We start from the raw sequence: 17,695 nt of genomic DNA on the forward strand, positions 1-17,695 counted from the left end.
TGAAGCTGTGGAGCAGTTCTTGGAGGCAGAAAGTGTCTCTGGGGGGTGGGCGGATTAAAGAACCCTTTGCGAGAATTTCTGGTAAACTTTGAGGGAATCTGAAAGTGCAGTCCTCCCTTGGAAGCTGTCTATGGTGACCGAGTGACAGCTGAGCCGGGAGGCTCTGGGTGAAGGGCGGTCTGTAGCTTCTGAACCGTCGCCCGGAAACGCTTGGACTCCCTCGCGGGTCCTGCTGGAGATCAAGCTCCCGTGTTTGTTGTTTTGGGGTTGCTGTTTCAAATAAATTTGCGTGTGACTATAGGTTTCTTTTCGAAAGCCGTTCACACAAAAGAAGGCTGTCCATTCTTCGCTCCCGCTGGCTGTATGTAGTCTGGAATTATTTAAGAAAATTGGATTTCGGTAATTTGGCTGTTTTTCCTTTAATCTCCCCCTTGTACCAGTACGTACTCAAATCCAAGCCTGCATGCACACCTTCATTCACGAAAGTACAAGATTCAACGCATCTTAAATCGTCGCTGTTTTTTTGAAGTCTCTAGAGTTGTCGTCCTTCCCTTCCATTGTGGTTGAGCTATTTCTGAGAACTGTGTGCCGATGCTTGTGGTTAATCTCGCCTCACAGTTAAAGCGAGGGTTACTTTGTGTAGCAGCAGTTTGGTCTTCGTAGTGTGTTAGCACTCACTCCGGAGTGGCTTCAGGAGAGTCAGCTACTGAGGTTTTTCCAGACTTTTGGATACTTAGGGAATGTTTCTTTCTCCCTCCCAGGTCAACCCTGAAAAACTTTTTTTAATGTCCAACAACAGAAACTTTCCACTATCTCTTATTAAAAGTCCTAAAATAGCATGTGAAGTGATTTATAATGTTACACATAATTTATTATTTTAATTGATGGTTTGCTCTCCTACCAAATCAAATTAAGCTCATTTGAGTTTCAGGTTTTTTCTTTGTGTTGATTCATGGTGGAGCTCCTACAAAAAATAGCCACAAAATAAAGTGGTTTTAGTGGTGTGTATACCAACTCTACAGAATTAATCAGCCACTTACTTGCATTTTTTTTCTTAAAAAAAAGAAATGGAATAAAAGAGAAGGAAAGGAGGGAATAATCAGAAACTGGATAACCAATATCAATAGTGTTGACAATATTTTGAAAAAACAAAACAACATGGGGAGCAACCCACATGTCCGTCAGTAGATAAATGGATAAAACAAAATGTGGTATGCAGTACAACTGAGTATTATTCAACCTTAAGAAAGAAGGAAATTCTGACAAATGCTGCAACAAGAATGAATTTTGAAGACATTATTCTAAATGAAATAAGCCAATGACAAAGGACAAATACCACATGATTCCGCTTGAGGCACCTAAAGAAATCCCCAGGAGTTTGGGGGAGGAGGAATGGAGAGTTTGTGTTTGATAGAATTTCATTTAAAAAGAAGAAAAAGGGGCACTAGGGTGGCTCAGTCGGTGGAGCAACCGACTTCAGCTCAGGTCATGATCTCACGGTCTGTGAGTTCGAGCCCCGCGTTGGGCTCTGTGCTGACCGCTCAGAGCCTGGAACCTGCTTAGATTCTGTGTCTCCCTCTCTCTCTGACCCTCCCCCACTCATGCTCTGTCTCTCTCTGTCTCACAAATAAATAAACATTAAAAAAATTTTTTTTAAAGAAGAAAAAGTTCTAGGGATGAATGATGATTACGCAACAATGTGAATGTATTTAATGCCACTGAACACGGTTGAAATGGCAAATTTTATGTATATTGAACTACACTTTTAAAAAACATTAAAAGGCAGAGCTTCTCAGCTTTTGCATTTTAGTTCCTAGTATAATCAAATTAAGCCCAAATTTCTTTTCCTACTTATTATTGCCTTTGAGTAAATCATTTGACTTCAGTTTCTTCCACTGTAAAATGAGGCTCCTACCCCCAGGTTGGATCAAAAGAGATCATATGTGCCAGTAACACTTTGCAAACCATAAATACCTACATTAAAAATGAGTTAATTGAAATTAATAACTAATGCCTGCCATTTGTTGACCTCTTGTCACCGTGCTAAGAGTTTAACGTGTATTGTCTCATATAATCATAACAGCAACTCTATGAACCAATTTGTTCTATTTACAGACAATGAAACTGAGACTCAGAGATGTTAATTGCTCAAGGCCATGTAGCTAGTAAATGATAAAACTGTTGTTAGAATCCAGAGCCGTTTCCTAGACTGGTGCTTTCAACCACTATAAAAATTATATTCTGAGGAGTTGCAAGGTCACTTTTGAGACTTAATCTTACGAATTGTCTTTAACTGCTGACATCTTCAACTTAGCAGTAAAAAAATGTATTTGCTACACTAAGATTTGCTGCTAATGTAGACAGTCTTTTAAAGAATTTGCAGAATATCTCTTTAATTTTTGTCTTTTGCTACCCTTTTTTCTTATAAGAGATGTAGTATCCAAATTCACTTCATCTAAAGTATATTCATTAGGATTACACCAGCCATCATTTTTATTTTGCATTTATAGTGTTCCCCAGTTCATCATTATTTAAGAATCTTTAGAGGTCATTCTGATAAAAATAATACCAAAAATTCTGTTGAAACACACATTTTTGGCATGTAATGTAGAAGGTCTTAATTTGGGATCCATGGTCACCTAGAGTTTTATGGATTGGCTTTAGAAGGTCACTGAACTCCTAGGGCCACCTGGGTGGCTCAGTTGGTTGAGTGTCTGGATCTTGGTTTCTGCTCAGGTCATTATCTCATGGTTTGGTGAGTTTGAGTCCTGCGTAGGGCTCTGCGCTGGGGGCACGAAGCCTGCTTGGGATATTCTCTCTCTCTCCCTCTCCCTCTCCCTCCCTCCCTCCCTTCACTTCTCTCCCCCCCTCTCTCCCCCCCTCTCTCCCCCCCTCCCCCTCTCTCCCCCTCTCTCCCCCCCTCCCCCCTCCCCCTCTCTCCCCTTCTCCCCCTCTCCCTCTCTCTCTCCGTCTCTCCTCCCCACTTGTGCTGTCTCTCTCAAAATAAATAGACTTAAAAAAAGTGAACTCCTTAAGATCATATGAAATGTTGTGTAGATAAATATATTTTTAAAATTAGATTCTCTAATGTGATCTTATAAAAAGTTAATCTCTTTCCTAAAGGGAAGTATTATTTCTAAGGCTTGATAATGTAAAGCTCAATTGGTGTGAGCATTTCCCTGGTGATGCCAGATATATAAATAGCGACTAGTGGGAGTAACTAAAAGATTAAGATTTAGGATCGTAAGTGGAGACTGACTCAAAAAAAAATTTGAAGTGTATGTTTGGGGAAGGGGATACCTTAACACACGTGTACTCTTAGCCAGATAATTCTCTTGTCACTGCTGAGAACCCACTCATGAATTTTTATTCTGTTCTTATTTGCTGCCTGGGATTTGCTGTGGGTTTAGAAACCAAGTAACAAATGCTATGAGAATTGTGTCAGAGGAAAAAGGCTAGCATAACAGACTGAGATCCTTGGGGCTCTCCAATGGAGAAAGTTCATGACCTTTAGAGTATGGTGTTTAGATACCTTTTTGGTGATTTTACAGGTTCATACTAATTTCTTGAGTTTCAACTGTTATATATAGATGAAATTAGAGAATAACTAGGGTATTACTGTATTTTACTGGAAATTATATCATTATTAGATTATGGTCTCCCTTTGTCATTGCATAAAACTCACCAAATAGGGGGTTAATTTTGAAGTATCAATGAAGAACATTAAGAAGTGATTAAATTCACTCCAGAAACTAAGAATAGTCCCTGCCATAAGCTTAAATCCTACTAGAAAAAAATATGTGAGCAACCCAGAGCATCATAGGATCAAATTTCAGGAGTCTTAAATCAGACTTCTCAAATAATCATGAGAAGTTACATGCCCTTTAAGAGTCTATACATACTTTTTTAATAAAAGAGAAATTGGAATTTCTGAAAAATATGGGAGCCTATGTTATGTTTCCAGAGCCAACATTCAATCCCTGAGAGGTGGCCACTAAGCAAGGGGTCTTCTAGCATTATTGGTATATGCCAAACAACGTATCAAATAGGTGGCTATTTTTGTGCCTACCAAAAAAGATCAGAAAAAGATCAAGAATTATTAGACAAAATGCTGACAGAGGCTACCATTAAAACAGTATTCCCATTATGAAAACCTCTGATCAGAAATCTTGGAACTTAAGTGCTTGAAACATTGCTTGATTGTGAAATGGGTTACCTTGAGCTTTTTATCCTTGACCTAAAATACTTGTATTTAGTATTCGATTTCATATATGAGTTTGATTTCAAAGCTATACATGGATGCTTTCTAAAGCTCAAGTTTAACAACAGGAGAGCATATCCAGATAATTATCCAAAATGTAACTTTTTGTGAAACTGAAAGGTGTTTTGTATCTCTAACAAGTTCCTAGATGATGCTGGTCCAGGGGCTGCACTTGGCAACAACATCCTTAAAGTATTCCTCTGAGGCAGATTGAGCAAGTCCTCATCCACATTTTATGAAGTAATAAACTAAAAAAAATTGAAATGGTGCAGTGATTTTTGCATAGCAGTTACATGATTTGTTATTGGCAGAACTGAAACTAGAACCAGCATTTCCTGTCTCAAAACACAGAGCTCCTACACTGCTGTACTGGACTGCTATCTTTGTATACATATGGAAACATTTCTTTAGATAAATTTGTAGCAGTGGAATTTCTGGGTCTAATGGTATGTATATGTTAAAAATTTGATACATACTGCCAAATTGCCTTCAAAAAAGGCTTTGCTAATTTGCTCTTACCAGCTGTAAGAATAGACCTTCACCAATCCTGGTAATACTAATAATAACATTAAAAAGCACATTATTGAACTCTTACTATGTACTAGGCATTATTTTGAATACTATTCATATTATCTTTCTTTTTTCTTATGAGTTAGATATTCTCCTCAGTTACAGATTAGAGGCACAGAGATGTTGAGTTACTTGTATAATATTATATAGCCAGGGTGCAAACATAGGCATTCAGACTCCAGGGCCTGCTCTTAAATATTTCTCTATTCGCAATTCCTTTATTACTATAGAGGTTTAAGTATCCTTTTATATTTTTTTATTGGTCTTTTTCACTTTTCTTCTGTAATTTGCATGTTTGTACTTATGACTATTTTTCTGTTGGTATTTGTTTCTTTTTGATGTACTCTACATGATCTTCATATGTAGCCAAAAAAAAAAAAAAAAGAACCCAAAACCCTTTCTACCAGTTTATTATGTGTCTTTTAATTTTTCATCTTGTTATAAAAGTTTTTAGGGACGCCTGGGTGGCTCAGTCGGTTAAGCGTCCAACTTTGGCTCAGGTCATGATTTCACAGTCTGTGAGTTCTAACCTCATGTCAGGCTCTGATCCGACAGCTCAGAGCCTGGAGCCTGCTTCAGATTCTGTGTCTCCCTCTCTCTCCGCCCCTCCCCTGTTTGCACTCTTGTCTCTCTCTCAAAAATAAAATAAAAACATTAAAAACTTAAAAAATGAAAGTTTTTAATTTTTTTTCTTAAGATTTTATTTTTAAGTAATCTCCACACCCAAGAGGGGGCTTGAACTTGTGACCCTGAGATCAAGAGTTGCATGCTCAGGGGAACCTGGGTGGCTTAGTCAGTTAAGCATCTGACTTCTGCTCAGGTCAAGATCTCATGGGTTGTGATTTCGAGCAAGGCACGGGGGCTCTGCGTTGGCAGCTCATAACCTGGAGCCTGCTTCAGATTCCATCTCTTTCTCTCTCTGCCCCTCCCCTGGCTTGTTCGTTCTCTCTCTCTCTCTCTCCCTCTCTCTCAAAAATACAATTAAAAAAAGAGCTGCATGCTCTAAAAGAGCCAGCCAAGTGCTCCTAAAAGCTTTTAATATTTATTTAATAAAATCTGATATTTTCTCTTAGGATTTCAGAGTTTTGTATCTTGTTTAAAAACCCTTCCCACCCACTTTCAGGATTATAAAAGTATTCTTTTATGTTTTTTCTAATAAGTCCATACTTTTTAAGTATTTCACTCTTTAAAATATCTGGAATTTATAATGTGAGATAGGGGTGTTGACTTTACCTTTTTTTCAAATGGATAGTCATTTATCCCAGTATCATTTATTTAGTCCATTCTCACTTTGCTGATTTGAAACACTACAGTTATTGTATATTCTAATAGATATTTGGAGTTGATTCTGTACAATTAAGTCCTATTGATAGTTTTTCTATTCATACACCAATACTACATTGTGTACTTACTATAGGAATTTAGTGGGTATTTTGATATCTTGTATGGCAAGGCTTGCCTCGTTATTATGTTTTAATGTATCAGCTATTCTTATTTTATTTCCAAATGTCTTAGAAACACCTTGTCAATTTCCACTTAAAAAAAATCCTGTTAAGGGGGCTCCTGGGTGGCTCAGTTGGTTAAGTATCTTGATGATTTCAGCTCAGGTCATGATCTCACAGTTACTGAGATGAAGCCTTGCATGGGGCTCTCCCCTATTGGAGCCTACTTGGGAGTCTCTCTCTCCCTCTCCCCTGCTCATTTGCATACACCCGGGGGACTCTTTCTCTCTCCCCCAAATAAATAAACAAACAAAAATCCTATTTGGATTTTGACTGAAATTGCACTGAACTGGTTTTGGAGAGAATTAACAGCTTTATGAAATGAGCCTTTCCAGTGAGTAATGTGGTGTGTGTGTTTACTATATTTTAAATGCTTTTCATTTAAATTTTAAACTTTTCCTCATATAGTAGTTACACATTTCTTATTAGGTATATTCATGGGTGTTTCTTAAAGTTTTTGTTGCTCTTGTTTTAATGTATTTCTTGAGCTCTCTCCCATGACATTTTCTAATTAGTCACTGTAACTGTGTAGTAAAAATTTCTATATTTGCTTTTATATCAGACCACCTTGCTGAACTCTTGCTTGGTCCTAATATCCAATAGATTTTTAAGTTGATTTTCTTTACTTTTCTCCATGCATCATTATATCATCTGTAAATGAGTTTTATTTGAAACATTGCTTTGGCTAGGGCTTTAGTGGAATGTTAAATAATAGCAGTGCTAATGGTTTTATCTTGTTTTCCACTGTGAAAGGAATGTTTCTTATGTTTTGTTAGCAGATGTATTGTGTGCTATAGGTTCTGGCATAGGCCATTTCTCAAGTTGAGGATTGAACTTTATGGATTTTATCTTTGTAGGTCCACTTATACATGGATTTTTTTATAATCAGTACTATAAATATATTTTCTTAGGATTTTCTTAATACATTCTTTTGTCTAGATTACTTTATTGTAAGAACACAGTATAGAATATGTATACAAAATATGTATTATTGATTATTTATGCTACTGGTAAGGCTTCTAGTCAACAGTAGACATTAAGTTTTCAGAGAGCCAGAAGTTATTTGCAGATTTTCAAATGCATGGGGGCTCAGTTCTCCTGACCCCCACATTGTTCAAGGGTCAACTGTATATCCAATCAAAGATTTTTAGGTATAGTTATTGAATTTTTTTAAGTGATTTTTGGACATCTATTGGAATGATAATATTTCCCCCCATTTGCTAGTAGTGCAGCAACTTATATTGAGTTACTAAGTTAAATCATCCTTACATGCTATTTGCATTATTTGTTAAGAGATTGCTGGATTTGGTTTACTATTGTTTACGATTTTTGCTTTTGAGTATTTGTTGAATCTTTGATACAGTCTTTGTCCATCTTATGTCTGATTTGTAGAATAATTTAGGTGTAGCCTTCCATCTTTTTCTAGCTCTGAAACAGTTCTTTAGCAAAAATTACCTGTACTTGACAAGCCTGAAACCAAGAAGTCCTACTCTCAGTGTTATAATTTTATGAATTTTTTTTTTTTTTGCCTTTCAAGTTTTTAAATTTCTTTGTTCTCATTGCATAAGTATAGTTATCATCCATGATATTTTTTTAAGTTTATTTATTTTGAGAGAGAGAATGAATGAATGAATCCTTCGCAGGCTCCACACTGTCAAAGCAGAGCCCAATGCAGGGCTCGAACTCACAAACCCTGAGATCATTACCTGAGCCGAAATCAAGAGTCAGTCGCTTAACAGACTGAGCCATCCAGGCACCCCTCATCCATGATGTTTTTTATTTTTTTATTTTTTTGTAATGTTTTATTTATTTTTGAGAGAGAACATGAGTGGGGATGGGCAGAGAGATGGAGGAACAGAGGATCCAAGGTGGGCTTTGTGCAGAGAGCAGACAGCCCAATGTGGGGCTCAAACTCACAAACCATGAGATCACAACCTGAGCTAAAGTCGGCCACTTAAAGTTGGCAACTTAAAGTTGGCCAATTATGTTAAACCGACTGAGCCATCCAGGTACTCCTCCGTGATACTTTTTAAATCTAAATCATGTATTTTACAGAAATGGACAAACATAATTAGAATAATTGATAGATTATTGATAATGGATTGAAACCAGGCATTTATTTGCAATTTAAGGTCTTTTTTTTCTCTCTTTGGTGGGTAAAGAAACTAATATAGTTAAAAGAAGCATAGGATGTTTCTTTTTCTTTGATTTTAAATTACTACCGACTGTTTTTTGTAGTTATCAGATTCTTATGCAGAGAAGATAGCCTCAAAAAGCGGATTGTTTGGGGCATCTGTGTAGCTCAAGTCAGTTGAGTGTCTGGCTCTTGATTTTGGCTCAGTTCATGATCCCAGGGTTGTGGGATCAAGCCCGACATCAGGCTCTTTGCTGAGCGTGGAGCCTGCTTAGGATTCTCCTTCTCTCACTCTCTGTACCCTGTCCCCCACTCACTCTAATATAAAAACAAACAAAAAATAAAAATTTTTAAAAAGTGTAATGCCTTTAAAAGATGATCAAGTAAATTTACATCTAGTGAATCTTCTAGGTGTTCTGGCCTTCAAATATGAAGGAAAGGTTAATGATCTGCTGTCACAGTATAAAGGTACATTTATGTTTTCGTTGGTGGTGATAATTTTATGTGACTTTATCCACACTTGTGTGTGTTTGAAGTCAGAGCAGTAATTGGCTAGGAACCAAGGAGAAAAAAAACAAAGAGAGCTCTCAACTTTGGTTTTACTGAAACCATGCTTATTTAAGCAGGTTAACTAAAGAGTAAATCTGCACAATGAAGATGAACAGGAATGGTGAGGTTGTAATACATTCAAGTCAAAATTTCTTTTTGACAAATCTAGAGTGGATTTTTTCCCCTAAATTACTGCTTTTTGTTTGTGTGCTTATGTGTAATCACTCCTGAAATTGAGCAATTCCTTTTTACTAACACTGAGAAACCACTGCCCAAAGCTAAATAATTAAGGATGTTGTCATTCTCTGTTTCCAAGAGCTGTTGGACCTCAGAGTAATAGAAGGGTCCAAACTTCTATGTATCATGTTGCTCACATCTCTTCTTGGGTCTTTCCAGTAACTGTGAGTCCTCTTAATTATGTTAAACGGCCTTGGTGCTAAAGAGCAGTGGTGTAGATGCTATCCCATAATGTTTCTGAATTTCTAAGGTGAAAGAAAAAAAAATTGATATCCTAACTACTTTAAGATAGGGTTAAAATTAACTTTGCTTGGTTGAATGGCGCAGGATGTTGCTGCCAGTAATGTAATTAGATTTAACCTGAAGAAATGTGCTAAGAACATCAAGGACTTCTGGGTGTTCCTGTGATTTGGAAAGGATGTAGCAAATTATTTATAAATAGATTGCTAGTATTACACACCAAAGGGCAAATATGGGCCCACTTCATTTTTTGCAGGTTTGTGCAAATTGAGCGACTCTTATTTTCTGCATTAATCTGTTTCTAGAGGATTGTGATCCTTATTTTAGTAACCTGAGGGATTGGGCATTAGTTATGTCTGTTAAAGCAACAGAATCCAGTGGCTCGAATTACTTTCAAATTAAGAGAAACCTCTGGGTTAGTGTATTTTAGAGTGTTAGGGTTGTTTTTTGGTTTTTTTTTTGTTTGTTTGTTTTGTTTAGTTGTAACAGTTTAGTTTTTAAATGTAGAAGACTTAGAATTACAGTTGACCTTTGAATGAACGAAGCAGGAGTTTGGGGCATTGACCCTCTTGTTCATAGAAAAATCTGTGTATAACTTAACTCCCCCGGAATTTAACTACTAATAGTCTGCTGTTGACTAGAAACCTTACTAATAAAATAAACAGCCAGTTAATATATATTTTGTATGTCATATGTATTATATACTATATTCTTATAATAACTTCTGACTTTTTCTGTGCTGCATAGTTCATCTGTGAATTTTTTCAAGTTGCAGCTTTCTGAAATACCTTCCAATATATTTGCTGAAAAAATCTGCACATAAGTGGACTTAGGCAGTTCAGACCCATACTGTTCATACTGGTCACCTGTACAATGTTTCTCCTAAGGTTGATATACCAAATTCCCACAACACCAAAAAATATTTTAATTTCTATTATTAATTTTTTATTTTCTATCGTGGAGCGCTTTACTTTGAAAAGTTGCAGCATCTGTGGAGAATATAAATTCTCAGTATATATTTCTCTTCCTAGGAGATGAATGGAATAGGACAAACAGTATGTGAAACTGAACTTCTTTGACATCCCACCTCTGTGATGTTTATCCATCCCCAATAAAATTTCATTCTTTTTTTTTTTTTTTTAATGTTTATTTTTGAGAAAGAGAGACAAGAGCGTGAGCAGGGGAAGGGCAGAGAGTGAGGGAGACACAGAATCTGAAGCAGGCTCCAGCTGTCAGCACAGAGCCTGATGCAGGGCTCAAGCCCACGAACTGCGAGATCATGACCTGAGCCTCAGTTGGACACTTAACCAACTGAACCACCCAGGCATCCCTCACAGTCAATTCTTAAAGTATCCCATTCCTTAAATATTCTCTTTAAAAAGTCTCAAAAGGTCTCTTGGTCACATGTTCAGGATTTTACTTGCCATTTGTTCTTGTTGCTAATAGTAAGAGTCCCATTCAGAGTTTCATCACCTATGAGCTGTGTGACCTTGAATGTATTATATAACCACTGTAAGCCTTATTTTCCTCATTAATAAAATGGAGCTTGTAATACCTATTTGGATTAAATGTGATATGTGTGAAGTACTACTAATAGTAAGCACTCAGTAAATGGTAGCTAATATTTTTGCTCTTTTGACATAAGCTGAAATATAAGAGTAAGAATTAGAATACAGAGTGGTGAGCCTGCCTGATGGTAAAATCCTATCATTTGCATCATTGTAATAACTGCACCTATTCTGGGCAAAGGGTGGGAGATACAAAGAAACACAAGACATGGTTCTTCTGCAGTTAGGATGCTCAGTCTGTTGAAGATATAGGAACTGGTCAATAAAAGGATAACTAAGAAAACAATTTAACAGGTGCTAAGTGTCAGGTGAATGGTACAAATGTTAAGTATTCAGAGGACAGAAAGGTATCGTAAATGAGCCAGTTAGCAAAGGCATTACAGTAGGATTTGAGCTGGGGCTCTGACCTTTATTTCTTGCTGTCTTAAATGTCTTGATTTGTATAAACAGAGGTAAAGGATACTTGAGTGGTGAGAGAAAAGGAAGATGAATGTGGTGGATGTTATCACCATATTACAATAGTTACTTTTCAGTGAAGGACTGCTATTAATGATTTGTGGTTAGCAGAAGAATCCAGAAAGGCTTTTGTATAGACTGATGATTTTCTTTGGGATATTGCTATGAGCATATTTTGGATCTATCATGGGCAGAATTTATCAAGTTTTATTGAGTACCCACTGAGTACACAGCTCAGTAACATTTGCAGACTTTACATAGCTTATTTAGGAAGGCTGCCAATTTTACAAGGCTGTTAATGAATCAGTACTGGTGGCTGGGAGCATAATGTGAAATCCCCACAGGCAGCATAAGAATAGAAATCATTACACTATCTGCTGGTGGAAGCTTTACGGTTTAAAAAGGGGGGAGAGAGAGAAGAGAAAAGAAAAAGAAAAATGCATTCAAGTAATTCAAAGCAAAACCTTTCTCTGCTTCCTCCAGGTGCTTAGCTCTGGATATTATTACATCAGCATCATGTGGTAGGCAAGGTGGTTCCCATGGCACAGAGCGCTTGTAATATTTACAGTAGAGTGAGCTATAAGGGGTGGAGTGTGCTGATAACTATTTGCCCTTGTTCTTATTGGCTTGGTTACCAGTTTAATGGCCTGGTTGCCTATTAATGGCTCAACTTATTTAGGGTTCTATAAGCAGTGTTCAGCTCCTTAGTTTCTAAGTCAGATACCCACCAGGTGCCCCAGTTATTTTTTTTTAATATTTGCAGATAATGTACATTTATTATATAAAAAACAAAATACTAAAGCACTCCTTTTCCCCCACAAAAAGCATTACACTCATTCTTATCTCCTAAAGATCTTACTATTAACATCATCCAGGCTTTTTCTATATATGTATATACTTTTAAAAATGGGATTGTCCTCTGTCTACTGCTTTGTAATCTGATTTTTTCACTTAGCATATTGTGAACATCCTGCCATTGTCCTCAAACTCATTTCTCTCATATCCTTGTTCAGAGTTGTTTTCCATAGAACTGATTCAAATTCTGTCCTATTGTTGCACATTTTGATTATGTCCAGTTTTTTTCAGTTATAAACAAAGCCTCACTGAATGAATATCCTTGGGCCCAAATCTTTGCACGTGTCTTATGCAATCTTTGCATAAAAGAACTATCCTAAAGCTCAATTGTGGGATCGCTAGACCAAAGTGTATACCTATTTCTAGGACTTTTGATAGATTGCTAGTTTGCTTACCAGAAATATACCAGTCTCACTGCCACCAGCAGTTTTGGTAATTCATTTTCATAGCACTCCTGAAATGATAAGTGAAATTGAGATAAATAGAATTTTATTCATTAATTCATCTGAACTACTTAGAGACCTAGAAAAACTGATCCTCATTTGCCTTTTTCTATCAGGAAGCTAGCTATTTCATACCTAAACACTAATGGAAAATGCTTTATTTTTTTTTTTCAACGTTTATTTATTTTTGGGACAGAGAGAGACAGAGCATGAATGGGGGAGGGGCAGAGAGAGAGGGAGACACAGAATCGGAAACAGGCTCCAGGCTCTGAGCCTTCAGCCCAGAGCCCGACGCGGGGCTCGACGCGGGGCTCGAACTCACGGACCGCGAGATCGTGACCTGGCTGAAGTCGGACGCTTAACCGACTGCGCCACCCAGGCACCCCATGTGAACTATTTGAGTAGAACTAATAGGAAGATGAAATAATAATGTATTATCAATACATTATTGTTGGTCAGAGGTCCAAATAAACTAATTATCCTGAGCTGTTGTTGAGTATATATGTAGCATTTGCGAATTTTAGTTGGCTCCCCACTTTTTCATTTTATTCTTTTTTTTTTTTTTTAATTTTTTTTTTTTCAACGTTTATTTATTTTTGGGACAGAGAGACAGAGCATGAACGGGGGAGGGGCAGAGAGAGAGGGAGACACAGAATCGGAAACAGGCTCCAGGCTCTGAGCCATCAGCCCAGAGCCCGACGCGGGGCTCGAACTCACAGACCGCGAGATCGTGACCTGGCTGAAGTCGGACGCCTAACCGACTGCGCCACCCAGGCGCCCCATCATTTTATTCTAAAATCATCACCATTTTTGACTTAGAGAATTTTAGACCCCAAAGATAAACTTACAGGAAGCAGCTGGATTTCAAAGAAATCCAGCTTACCTAGAATCCTGCAGCAAATTAATTCAGACCTTGAGCAACATTTTGTTGTTTTCTGTTTAGGAAATGTTAAACAGCATTGAGATTTCCAGTAGTACCATTTTACTCTAAGGATAGTGAAATTTAAAAAGATGATCAAACACATTAGTTTGTAAACAGTTCTAACTGATGAAGTTAGAATTTCCAGATTCTATCTATAGGAAGCAGTGGATGTATTTCTCAGAGTTGAGGAGGTTAACGTTTTTAGGGAACAAACTGCTAAATTCTTGGAATAAAAGTTTTCATCTTAGAGTCTCTATGAGTATTGAGTAATGGAGAAAGGAGAAAGGTGCATTTCCTAAAGCTTTTAAAGCATCTTACCTTGATGGGGTGCCTGGGTGTTTCAGTCAATGAAGCATCCGGCTTCAGCTCAGGTCATGATCTCAGGGTCCATGGGTGCCGGTCCCACGTTGAACTCAGTGCTGATGGTGTGAAGCCTACTTGTGATTCATTCTCTCTCTCTCCCTCTCCCTCTCCCTCTCCCTCTCCCTCACTCTCCCTCTCCCTCTCCCTCTCCCTCTCCCTCACTCTCACTCTCCCTCTCCCTCTCCACCCCTCCACCCCTCCCCAATTTGTGCCTTCTCTCTCTCTCAAAATAAATGAATAAACTTAAAAAAAAAAAAAAAAAGAATCTTAACCTTGAAATGTCACCGGCATATCTATATGTGTATATATATAGTAACCAAGGGGTCCTCTGACAGACTTAAAGGGGGAAAAAAAAAAAAAAAAAGGAAAGAGAAAGGAATGTTAAGAGTACAGACCACAGTTGCATGCTGGTTTCAGTATTGGTGGTTGCCTGCCTCTCTCTGAAATCCAGCTGCTTCCTTAATGAAGGTGTGGGTTTAAATCACCAGCAGAGAAAATGTTTTTGGGTGAAGTTTCACTTTTTGTAGTGACAGCAGTCCTGGACATGCTGCTGGAACACAGAGGATGAGTTCAGCACCTTCTCTTCAGATCGTATCTCTGCCCACAGCTCACCTCTTTTACATAACCAGCCTTTGTTCATGGAGAGTGGACCTCTGTTGATTGGCCTGTCCAACCACTGTCAGAGACCAAAGGTGACTGATAAGGAATCTAAAGGTCAAAATGGACTAGTATAGGCTCAGTCTGGATTTCAGAGGAAAAGGCATGTTTTTGGCCTGCAGACATCAAAAACTGAATTGCAGCCTGGGAAGTGTTCAGTTCATCAGCTTCAGCCTTTCCGTTTCAGTCAAGGAAAAACAGTCACCAACTGTCTGTAGTCAGCAGGAGCAGAAATAAACAAAACATTATTTAAAGGGTGTGATTTCATTGAATTGGGTTGTGTTAAGGATATCATTCCAGAGATGATTTCTGTGGTAATGTTACTTGGCTTACTGTGAGATAGCAGATATCAAATCAAAACCAAAGACAATCCACATTATAGGGTCTTTTGTTGGATTTCAGAATGGAAAGTCAATTTGATTAGGTTCAGGTATTCCATTTACTCATCACATTTTGGCTCATTATTAGGATGTGATGGAGCACAAAAATAGGAAAGGCATATGGCATTTGTATTTCTAATTGGGGCTAATGCTTTTTAATTAAATTGGCTTCTAAGAAGTATTTTGCTCACTTCAAAATACTTCAAGTATTATAAATGCGTGATCACCAACATGTTTTAAGGTCTCCTTTTCAGTGAATGCCCTTTAAGTTAGCAGTGATTCCTGTATACAGAGTCATTGAGACTAAGCTCTTGTTCTTGTCCTCTAGTGGAAAGATTATGGGCAGGACCAGCCACATAATTTGCAGGGCCTAGTGCAGAATGAAAATGTGGTACCACTTGTTCAAAAAGAACTGAGAATTTCAAGACAGCAACAACAGCATTAAACCGAGTACAGGGCCCCTGCGAGCTCCTACCCTGTGCAGCTGCACAGATCACACATCCCTGAAGTTGGCCCTGCCTGTGAGATGTGAAATTAAATAGACCTGTAGTTGATCAGAGCTTTGCTACTTATTCACATCTTTCTGAATCTCTGTTTTCTCTTCCCATTCTCTATCTTCCTATTCTATCATATCTGTTGTGTTCCGTCCTCTCACCAAAGTTGGAGAGCCCGCAGCAAGAATTGGGAGTAGGTATACTTCTGCCTGTAGTCTATGTGATCACATTCTTGAATAATACAACCTTCTATTTGACTGGTGGAACAAATAAGATTAGGATTTTCTTTAAGGAATGCCAGTTAATTGATTTTAATAAAAACACATATTCTGCATTATATTCTAAAAGTGCTTTCATAATTAATGGAACCTTTGAATAAAACAATTACACTTTTGAGGCAGTATTTTTCCCTCATTTTATAGATTAGAAAATTAAGCCTTAGGTTAAGAGATTTTCTCAAGGTCAGCCAGCTGGTAAGTGAAGTTCAAGCCCATCTTTTCTAACTCAGGGCTTTCTCACTACTTCATTCTCCCTCTACAGTTCTGCAAGACCAAGGATAAGGTGACTTGAGATAACTTGCTTTCTCGAGATTGATCCGTTTTACAGAATTTTCTGCCAGTTTTCCAAGAATAACTTCTTAGATACAATCACGAATATTTGCAACACATTTTTACTTCTGTTATTTTCTGTAATACTTGCAGTAACCCTGTGCAGTAATATTTTAGCATCATTTTAAAGGAAAGAGATTGAGATTCAAAGAGATAAGTGACTTGTTCAAGGTTCTATAAACAATAAGTGCAATAGCAGTGACTGAAATCCAAATCTTGTAACTTCATATCCCATGCTTTTGTGCTGTGCCATGGTTGCCTCTGTTTCAAATCTGTACTTAGTAAATATCTTTTCATTCATTTATTGATGACCTATAATGTTTTAGGCACTGGGAATGCATCAGTGTACCAAAAAGACTCAAGTCTCAGCTCTTAGAGCTTACATTCCTTCATGTAAATAAATTATTATTAATAATTAGCTATAACTATCAACAATAGCCAAATTATGGAAAGAGCCCAAATGTCTATCCACTGATGAATGGATAAAGATGTGGGGGGGGGTGTGTGTGTGCGCGCGTGCGCACGCAATGGAATATTTCTCAGCGATCAAAAAGAATGAAATCTTGCCATTTGCAACAACGTAGATGAAACTAGAGTGTGTTATGCAAGGCCGAAGAAGTCAGGGAAAGACAAAATGATTCACTCGTGTATGGAATTTAAGAAATAAAACAGATGAACATAGGGAAGCGAAGCAAAAATAAGATAAAAACAGGGAGACAAACAATTAGATACTCTTAAATACAAAGAACAAACTGAGGGTTGCTGGAGGGGTTTTGGGTGGGGGGGATGGACTAAATGGGCTGTGGGCATTAAGGAGGACACTTGTTGGGATGAGCACTAGGCATTATATGTAAGTGATGAATCACTAAATTGTATTCCTGAAATCATTATTACACTATATGATAACTAACTTGGAATTAAATTAAAAAATAATAAATTAGTTGTAAAGAAAAAGCAGTACAAAGAGATGAAAAATAAGCTGGGAGTAGGCGATCCTATTTTAGAAAAAATGGTCAGCAACCTGATAAATCATTGTTTGAGCCACAGACTGAAGTGTAAATATTTGGTGTATTGTATAAATCAATTTCTAGGTATAAAAAAATCACCTAAACAATATGAGGCCACTGCATTTATGAACATAACGGCAATAGAGGAGGATTGTTAACTGTGATAAACATTAACCTTTATAGTAACAGTTACACTTTGCATTTAATCTCCTTTCCCGTGTAACATGGATTATAAAATCATAAGATCAATAAAGTTAGAAACCTAGTCATTTCCTTCATGATGAATCACTTACCATAATAAAGCAATGTTTAATGTATTAGTGATACTAGATTTCTCACACTCCTCGAAAATAAGTACTGTAGCAGCATGGTACATGGAATGGCATGCTCTGGGTAGCTGTTAAAATTTTTGGAGTATCCATCCGGTTTAAGAAATGTAAAGTCTCATT

The 17,695-nt window shown here is 37.4% G+C and overlaps 1 protein-coding gene and 1 long non-coding RNA gene across 10 annotated transcripts in view; one reads left to right on the forward strand and one right to left on the reverse strand.

Moving 5' to 3' along the window:
- The window catches only part of SSH2 (slingshot protein phosphatase 2), a 254,587-nt gene that overhangs the window by 147,135 nt on the left and 89,757 nt on the right, over positions 1-17,695 (forward strand). The window lies entirely within an intron of this gene.
- Positions 847-12,973, reverse strand: LOC123603224. Its single transcript, XR_006714799.1, has 2 exons — positions 12,768-12,973; positions 847-964 (listed from the first exon to the last, which is right to left on the reverse strand). It is a non-coding gene; the product is annotated as an uncharacterized LOC123603224 (long non-coding RNA).

The sequence above is a fragment of the Leopardus geoffroyi genome, chromosome E1, assembly GCF_018350155.1.
Source record: "Leopardus geoffroyi isolate Oge1 chromosome E1, O.geoffroyi_Oge1_pat1.0, whole genome shotgun sequence".
Lineage (NCBI taxonomy): Eukaryota > Metazoa > Chordata > Mammalia > Carnivora > Felidae > Leopardus > Leopardus geoffroyi.